This window comes from Spinacia oleracea, chromosome 3 (assembly GCF_020520425.1).
Source record: "Spinacia oleracea cultivar Varoflay chromosome 3, BTI_SOV_V1, whole genome shotgun sequence".
Classification (NCBI taxonomy): Eukaryota; Viridiplantae; Streptophyta; class Magnoliopsida; order Caryophyllales; family Amaranthaceae; genus Spinacia; species Spinacia oleracea.
In genome coordinates this window covers 108,949,729-108,957,585 of record NC_079489.1, presented here as the reverse complement: position 1 = coordinate 108,957,585, position 7,857 = coordinate 108,949,729, and positions in this window count along the sequence as shown.

Genomic DNA, 7,857 nt, shown 5'->3' with positions numbered 1-7,857 from the left:
TTAGAAAAAAGGACAGAGTCTACCTCCGTTCGGTTATGACGACTCTGATTTGTACTTGTACTGCACTTCCGCCTTTGGTTTAGGACGGAGCTTGGCATCGAAAATTTTGAATCTTGGATTTTTGAATCTTGAATTTTGAATTTTGAATACCCGGAATTGATCCGCTGGGGATGTGCTTCGTTGGGGAGAAGAGCTTTTTTTGGCCCTTTAGATTTTGAAATTTCAGCTGACTTTCCTGGAGCTTGGGTCCGTTTGGAGTCGAACGCCTGAGTTCTTGTATTTTTCGAACTTCGTATTCTTGAAATATTCATCTGTTGGTGCTTGGAGATATAGGTGTATACCTGTAATTTCGGAAAGTAGCATGACTTGATGTTTGATGCCTGGTCCAGAAAATCGTAGCAGCAAAGGACGTGCAATCAGCACGGAGGACCGTGCGCTGAAGATTCCGCGCATGCGACAGAGCTGCGCCCCAGCGCAGAGCTCGGCGTTCGGCGCGGGGCTGGGATAAAATCCCCCCTTGCCGTGCCATTTGAAGAGCAATCAATTGTATTCTCTTGCTTTTTCTCTCAAAGGTCGAATACTCTCCCTTGATCTTGTTGTTCTTGCTTTGTCCGTATAAGTATTTCATATATTTCTTATGAAATAATCTATGTAGCTTTGATTTTTGTACCTTGAAATGTTTGTTGATGTGATGGTTGTATGATAGTAGGCTTCTTGAATCTTGTAGAAAATTGTTTGATTGCCACTTGAACTTGAACTGTTGGAACTTTGTAGAATTTGAATTTCCGTCGTTTCTTGAATTTTGAATTTTTTTTTGAACTTTTTACTTGGTACTCGTAGATAGTGGCTTCACTGTTGACCTGATTGGGTCTTGTAGGAGAGTAGGCTAGGATGCCTAAATGTTGTTTGTATAATTTTTGAATATACCTGCTTTGGCATGGATAGCGTAGGTGTTGGTGTAGAACTTGTATTACTGCTTCGGCATGGATAGCCTAGGCGTTGGTGTAGAACTTGTATGTTGGAGTAGAGGTCCTTGGCTGAATTTGTACCGCCACTAGGGATTTTTTTTTAGAATTTTGACTTTTGTACGGGCTAGTATAGGATAGCCCCCAATCGTGAATTTTGATATTTTGTATTTCGAATGACTTAGTATGCCTCGTCACACCCGGAGAAAGCTTGCCGAATGTTCGGCGGTTCGAGCTGCCATGGAGGATGCTTCAGATGATGAAGCGGCTGCGACAGACGTGCCGGAGGCGGGCATGGTACCACGGAGAGCACCCGCCTTCGTTGGCACTCGCTGGAGGCCTTACGATCTTGTGTTCCGACCGGAGTTTCATTTGTCTCAGCGGCCTCGCGCTGGTTTGGTAAGTCTTGTACTGTGCTTTTGTCTTTTGAACTTGTATAGGTTTTGAACTGATCCGCTCATCCGTAGGCTGATGGAGATCCGTTGCGTACGTTTTGGTCCTTGACGGACCTTCACGCGGTTTTTCCAGTTGTTTATGACGACGCGGAAGCTAGGGAGATCTGGTTGCAGACAGGCCTGGTGGACTTCTGGCGTGCCTCGTGGGATGCTCAAAGAAGGACGAGCGTCAAAGCCCGACTTCAGGCTCTGCTGGAGCGGTGGTGGGATACCACCAACACTTTTCATATGGCGTGGGGGGAGATCACCATTACCCCCTTCGAGTTTGCTATGATCACGGGCCTTCCCTTCTCTAAGAGGAACGTGATTTTTAATTCCAAATGAAGTGGTATTCAGGTGGTGTCAGGGAGTTGCTCGGCCTTGTTGTTGACTTGGCGGATGATGACACCCATGCTTCTGTGACGGTGATCATGGCCGCGATCCGCGGTGCGGATATATCTGGGGCGCAGAGGGTTCGGCTTTTCCTCTTGGCTCTTGTGAGTAGATTGATGGCCCCGAGCAGGAATAGTCGGGTGCATGTTGGCTTCGTGGAAGCTTTGAGGGATTTGAGGACTGTTTCGAGCTTCAACTGGGGTGGTCTAGCATATAGCCACCTTTTGTATGAGATGAAGTACCCCTCCTGGACTTCACCGGAGAGCAAGGCAAGCATTGCTGCTTTGTGGATCGTGTTGGAGGTATTTGGGACTCCTTGTACTTTGTACTTGTATGTTTGTATCTTGAATTTTGTAACCATAGGATTTGACCGATGCTTTTGCTTGCATTTTTTGAAGATTTGGATGTACGAGCATTTCCCGACTTTGGCGCCGGCTCGTACTGGGGATGCGGCTTACCCGTATGCTGCCTCTTGGATAGGAGGAGGATGTCTTTGGCGAGTTCCCGCAGAGCTTTGCGAGTTTTTCCTGTTGAGGAGGTATCTTTTTGTACTATTCTGTCCTTTTGTACTTGTATTTGTATAGTTGCCTGACTTGTCTGCTCTGTAGGTGGTTTGGCGTCCCTTTGTTGGTGCGCCTATACCTGTTCTGGCCATGCATGCTCACTTCTTGCCTCAGCGCCGGGTCTTACTCCCTGGGGTGTACCGCCATATGTGGTATTTGGGGGAACGAGTGTCCCCTCAGCATAGTACGAGGGGCAGGCTTGTCCTTAAGGACCCACCGGAGACCATGTTAGCGCAGGATGAGGTACTCGCCCAATTCTATGTGAATGCTGGGAGTGATGTTGTTTGTCTCCCTTGGGAGAACTTTGTAAATAGGAGAGGCCGTCATAAGGACCTTTTGGAGAGGGGGTGGCTCCACCTATACGCTTCGTACTGCCAGCGAGCTTTTGAATTTTTTTATCATGTATTCTTGTATTCTCGTATTCTTGTATCATTGTATTCTTTTTATAATTGGATCATTGTATGAGTGCTTGTAGGAGGAGGAGATCGACCCCGAGGATATTCCCTATGCTAACAGGGTTATCCGCTACGAGAACTCACATGGGGAGCAGGTGGAGGTGACCGTTCCTATAGCTTCTCCTCCACACCGGAGGTCGTATTATGCAGCTGTAAGTATCGTTGTATTTGCTTGAAACTGTTTGTAATCTTGTATCTGGAAATTGATTTTGAATTTTGTATGCAGGCGCCTCGGGCGAGAGTGCGCCGCTGGATGCTCGTAATTGATTCCCTGAAGAGGCATTATGCCAAGTTGACCCAAAAGCTTACTGGCCGGGACAGAGAGGTGCATTTACTGACTGGAAATTTTGTATTCTTGAAACATGAATGTGGATGACTGATTTTTGAATGTTGAATTTTGTATTTTGTATAGGAGCGCCGTCGAGGTCGCAGAGGTTCCATTGACAGGGAGCTCCAGGCGGAGACTTCAAGAGGGAAGGAAGGACCGAGCTTAGGTCTTGGTACTAGTACTCATCAGAGGCATTCTGATGTTGACAGGGGAGCCGTTCCCTTTGTATATGTTGATCCTACAAGGCATTCTTTCGGAGGTCTGGGCAGTTCGATGCCTTTTGCGCCGCCCCCTGGTTCTTTCTTCGGAGCGACGAGCTCTCAGCCTTGGAATGCAGATTCTTGGGCTTACTGGCAGGAGATGGACCGGGGTGCGTCAGGCCCAGATTTTTGAGGCGCAGCGCCAGTTCATGGCGATGCCGCGGCCTTATCGGTATCCTTCCCCTCAGCAAGGAACTTATTGTTCTCCCGGTACTCTTCGCATTTCGGAGCAGGAGCTTGGTACCCTTGGGACAGAGCTGGATCGGGATCTGTAGCGCGACAGGAGCCGAAACAGGGACAAGGAGCCTGTAGTTGACATTACGGCTGATGATGACTCGGACTGATCCTGCATGGTAGCGAGTTCCAGTTTGCCTTGGTTGGATTTTGTATGGATTGTATTTGTATGGATTGTATTTGTATGGTTGGAAATTTGAATTTGGTATGGTTGGATTGGAATTTTTGTATGGTTTTGTGTCTGAATTTTGCAATGTTTGGAACTTTTGAATCTTGTATGGCTGAAAATTTGAATTTTGTATGCGTTGTGTGTGCTTTTGAAATTTGTAGCTATATGCATGCATGAAAAATTTTGAAAAATTTACCAATTTTTTCGGGTGTACATACCCACTCTAAGCCCCCACTTTGACTGAGGTTTTTTGGTTAGAAAAAGAGCAAGTCAAAGTATATTCAACTTTTTCTTATGCATATGCAGACTCGACTTAGGACGCCGATCTAGGACTAGAATGCTTGAATTTTGAACAAATTGACCTGAAATCGGCCCGAAGCGCTGACTCGGACTGCTTGAAATTGCGCGGCTTACGGCTTTGGAATCTTGAATAATTGAGGCTGCACTTTGCTGTCCAAAGCAATAAAGAGTGCATACTCGGAATAATAAAGGGGACGGTGGCCTCGTCCTTTGTTGTAGACCCCTGCGCCAAGCGCAGGCTTCGGCGTCCGGTGCCGGCGTACTACCATGAGGATTGGTTTTTGTATAAATAGGCAGCTTTCCGGATCATACTTTGCAACAATCCTTCCCGGCTTTTCTTTGTATACTTCTTCCTCACGAAAAGGAAAAGAAAAGGGCCATGTCTTTTGAAAATGCCTTGAACTCTTGGCTTGGTTCGTTAGGCAAGATGGAGAAAAGGGAGCTTGATGGCATGCATCTTGGGGTGCTCGCCTCCTTCCGGTTTGTAAAGATTGATGTGCACTTCATTCTTGCTGCTCTGGAAGCGTGGGATCCAAATCATCATGTCTTTCGCGTTGGAAATAATGAGGTATGTCCTCTCCCTGAAGAGTTTAGTGCCATATTAGGGTGGCCCATTATGCCGGAACCATGTATGCCTAGTGTTGAAGAACACTTTTTCTTGGGGTTTGAAAGATATTTGGGCTTGAATCCCCCACATTTGATTGATGTTGTATATGGCAGAGGGGTGGATTTGTCCCTCCTTGCTACGTACTTTGCTGGGCTTGATGTCCCCAAGGTTTTCTGCTTGAGGGCCTTGAGTTTTTGTATCTTTGCTCGCTTCCTCTTTTCGAAGTAGGGGTTTGGCAATGGCGATGCCTCCCTAATAGAGATTGTAGAGCAGTTTGCTAATGGCCGAGACCCAATGCGTCTTGTGATTGGCGAAAAATTGATGGGCCTTGATATGTTGAAGTCGGACCCTTCTTCAATTCTTTGCCGTCGCGAAGTCCGGTATTACTCCAAGTAAGAATCTGGAGCTTTCTGGTATATTGAAATTGTACTTGTATTTCGAATGTTGAATTTTGAAATGTTTTTCTTGTATACTCCCCAAGGTCTGGCTTATGGAGAGACTCATGCTGGTGGCACCACCGGAGAACATGGAAAGCTATAATAGAAAGGGGTTCACTATGCGGCCCATGGTGTATGGCCGGCTTTCATTGGATGAGTGGCTCTGCGCACTCTCTGGAGTTGAATCTTGTATAAGGTGGGTAGTTCCTTGGTGGGGGATTGCTGCTATGAGACATGCCCCGGGTTCTACTCTTTTGAGGGTGCCAAGCCTCACAATGTTGGTCTTCTACTCGCCTGCTAGAGTGATGAGACAGTATGGCTTGAAACAAGAAATCCCAGATTATACTGAAGAGAGCCCGAGACCTGTTGTGCTGAATGCTGATCGACTTGAAGTTTGGAGGCGGTATTGGGTCGCCAAACCATTCTTGAGTATTCAGTCCCCACCTGAGCCAGTTACTCTGTCTGTAGGGTATATTGTATGGACGAAAGGCCCAAGCCAGAGGGACATTTCTCTCTCCGGACCAGCTAGAGTCCGAGGTTCTAGGGTTAGACGCCCTGCATCAACTGATTGTGAGGAAGGTGACGGGAGTATGCCCCATCCGGTGCTTGACCGATCTGAGTCCAAAGGAGGTTCGTCATCCTCCCGTCTCGGAAGACTAGCAAGTTCCTTCTCCCGCCGCTTGGGCAAGGGGAAGATTGATGATTGATTGCAGGAAGAGCCAGGGGATAGTACTCAAGGTGCCAAGACTCGAGAGCATAGTCGCCCGACCCTAGATCTTTGTAGTCTAATTGTGTTTGAAGTTGTATTCGTAGGAAGTGTTTTTTGGAGTGTGTTTAGAATATGTGTTTAGAAAATGTGTTTGGTAGGAGTGAAAAGGCTTTGAACTTTGCTTCACTTGATTCCGACCCTGTTCTTGAATTAGCTTTGATGGCGTTAGAGCCAAATAAAAAAGTTATTGTGTTAAATTCCGCTCGAACATGCTTTGGTTTGAAATTGCACATTTGGAATAAAGACAACAACAATTGAATTTTGAATTTTGATTTGATTTTTAGGATGCCCTTAATTGAGGAAATTTTGAATTTTTTTGTATTAAAGTGGTCGTGCCTCGGAATGAGGTTGCCTACGTGTCCCGTTAAGGAATTAGGCCGAACGTAGTTCTAACTTCCAGAACTTTTTGAATTGGCTTTTGAATTTTGAACATAGAACTTAGACATAGAACTTCTTGAGCTGATCGAGGTTTGTAAGGGATCGGAATTCTGTCCCATCGACATTTGTTAATTCGATTGCTCCCCCGGAGAGGATTCTCTTGACAATGTATGGTATCTCCAGCTCGAGGACTATCCTTAGAGAAGGTATCTCCAGCTCGATAGGTTGTACTGCCTCTATTCCGTAGACTAATGAAAATGGGGTTGCACCAGTTGAAGTGCGAATTGAAGTTCGATACCCCACAATGCGAAGTGTAGCTTCTGGGGCCAGTTCTTGTAATTGGTTGTCATTTTCATGATGATGGTTTTGACATTCTTGTTGGCTCCTTCGACTGCCCCATTAGTTTGCGGGCGGTAAGGCGAAGAACGGTGATGTTGAATTTTGTAGTCGGTGAATAGATCTTCACACTCTCCTTGAAAATGGGTTCCCTGGTCGCTAATGAACTCGTGAGGAACTCCGTATCTGCATATGATGTTTTCTTGTATGAACTGGGCCACTTGCTTGGAACCCAACACTTTGAATGACCTGGCTTCGACCCATTTGGTGAAATAGGCGATGGCAACCAGTATGAACTCATGACCCATATTCTGCCGCATTGTTTGTGACGTTGAATTGCAATTTTGCTGACATAGGAATGTGAGTGTCGTCTTGGGCTACTAGAATTACCCCAACACCACATCCATTCTGATTTGAAGCACCGTCGAAGTGCAGCGACCAACTGTCATCGCTCGTCATTAGGATTTGCTCGTCGGGTGAGTCATAATCCTCATCTTCTGCCTCGACGGGACAGTCGGCTAGGAAGTCTGAGACTGATGAACACTTGATAGAATTTTGAGGGGTGTACTTGAGATCGAATTCTGCTAGCATGACCAACCATCTGGAAAATCGTTCGTTGAGAGCTGGTTTTTCAAATAAGTACTTGAGAGGATCCGCTTTGCTAATTACATGCACTGTTTGGGAGAGCATGTAGTGCCGTAGTTTCTTTGTGACCCAAACCAAGGCGATGCTGAGTTTCTCGAGCTGAGTGTATCTGGTTTCGTACTCGATCAACTTTTTGCTTATATAGTATACGACGTTCTCTTTGCCTTCAATTTCTTGGGCGAGCATGGCCGCTACTGCTGAATCTGTCGTTGTAAGGTAGAGCCTGAGGGGAATCCCTGGCATGGCTGGCTTTAGAACTGGCGGGCTGGAGAGGTAGTCTTTGATAATGTCGAACGCATGTTGACAGTCCTCTTCCCAGACTTTGGGCTCACTTTTGCAGAGCTTTCGAAATATCGGTTCACAGATCATAGTGAGCTTTGAAATGAACCTACTGATGTATTGCAGTTTCCCGAGAAACCCCGAAATTCCTTTTCATTCGTTGGCGGCTTCATCTCTATAATGGCCTTGATTTTCGAAGGATCAGCCTCGATGCCCTGAGAACTGATGACATATCCGAGTAACTTGCCTGACGTTACCCCGAATGCGCATTTTTGAGGATTGAGCCTCATATTGTATTGCCCGAG